The 1,754-nt window shown below is 41.3% G+C and overlaps 1 protein-coding gene across 1 annotated transcript in view; it reads right to left on the bottom strand.

The window, feature by feature from the left end:
* LOC122077816 (transcription initiation factor TFIID subunit 1) overlaps positions 1–1,754 on the bottom strand; it is a 60,759-nt gene that overhangs the window by 44,670 nt on the left and 14,335 nt on the right. The gene's annotated exons all lie outside the window — the stretch shown is intronic.

Here is a 1,754-nt window from a genome sequence, read left to right as displayed (position 1 = left end):
CCCCCCCCCCCCCCCCCCCCCCAAAAAAAAAAGAGGGGTAAACAGATTATATTCATATCACAACAACAACAACCATAACCTTATCCCAACTAAATGGGGTCGGCTACATGGATCCGATATGATCAACAAAGTCATGTTCAGGTTACTGGGGAGGATGGCATGGGAAAGTGGGGGCAGTGTGCCCACATGTTGTGGGTCATAAGGACAAAGTAAACTTGAGGGGAAATGAAGACTATTACTAATTATGATATTTGGTTATCTGATATTTTAGACTTCAGAGAATAAAAAAGAAATTCTAACAATCAAGTATTAATTTGCAAATTAATTTCTGAAACCAAATCTGGCAAAAAACAAGGAACCAGGTCTGAATTCTGATTTGGTTCTCACAACAGATGATGATTTGGGAATAAGATCCTAGGGTTTAGGCCCAGCAATGGCATGTGCCTTGTGCACTGGGTGCACCCCTTTCTTTATCCTAGGGTTTTGGCCACCCTACAGTAGTAATTCTAGAGTTTGAGGCAGATTGATGAAGAATTGAGAGAGATTGATGTCTCTCTTGCTGAACCAAGAGTCACGGCTGGACATAGTAGCACCAACAGGAAGAAAAGTGTTGGAGTAGCAAGGAGCGAGATGAGAGAGAGAGAGAGAGAGAGAGAGAGAGGAGGAAAGGGAGAAGTATTTCTCACACCATGTTATCAAACGCATTTCTATCTTGCATAAGTACTCCCCAAGGATGGAAACCAAGAAAAAAATCTGGCTCAAAAAACACTCCCACAGATCGGAAACATTATCATACAGATAGAGAGAGGTAGGAGAAAGAAGAGGGTAACCAAGATCACCTGATCGGCTTTGGTAACCAGGCAACAATTTGAAACAAACCAACTTCAATTATTCAATTCTAAGCTGCTTACATATATATATATATATGTGTGTGTGTGTGTGTGTGTGTATATATATAAAGAAAGACTCCTAATCACATCCTAAAACAGAAACTGAATTGAATCCAAACGGGGAACCTATGTTATCTAACTTCCATAAAACAAGAACAACCTGATAGACTATATCCTTAAATATCCCTTTTTGGTGTGACCAGATTTGGATCCAGTTCTTCTCAATCTGGGTTTCCAGATTGGGTCATGATAATGCTACTGCCTCAGGAAGACAGATCGGAGATAGATAGCTCTGGTAGCTGTTACTGAGCCAAAGCAACAGCCGAGGCCTTCTCAGTTCTCAATAGTCACCATGATTAATCAGGTAGCATGAAGTAGCTGTGAAACTGATTACTTTCAGCCGCTGAGTCTCTCATCTCTAATGGTGAGTCTACCACAGCCTCACATCAAGCCTTTTGTAATCATTTTCTGACATGAACAGTAACTTTCCCTCAACTTCCCTTCAAGAATCCAGTGAGTTTTAATGGGAAATTCAAAGGGTGTGGTGGGAAGACGAAGTGCCTTCAAGAATAACATTGGGATCCCACCACACCAAAGGCAAAATACTCCATTTTTTGAAATTCCAGGGAAAGTTTCCAGACTTTCCCGTACTATAGCTTCCCATCCCATCACTTGCCCCCCAATCCAAAGGCCACTTAATGGTGTCAGAGAATTGAAAGAATTTTATGAGAAAATATTAGAACTTCTCAATAACATAGTTCGACCATGGTTACCACATTTGCAATTCAGCTGTACATGACTTTTAACTCAACAATTCTTCATTTGTTTGCTCCTTTCTTTTTTCCACCGGGGGGGGGGGGGGGG

This window comes from Macadamia integrifolia, chromosome 5, assembly GCF_013358625.1.
Source record: "Macadamia integrifolia cultivar HAES 741 chromosome 5, SCU_Mint_v3, whole genome shotgun sequence".
Classification (NCBI taxonomy): Eukaryota; Viridiplantae; Streptophyta; class Magnoliopsida; order Proteales; family Proteaceae; genus Macadamia; species Macadamia integrifolia.
The sequence above is the reverse complement of the archived record's forward strand: the minus strand, read 5'-3'. Positions and strand labels throughout refer to the sequence as shown.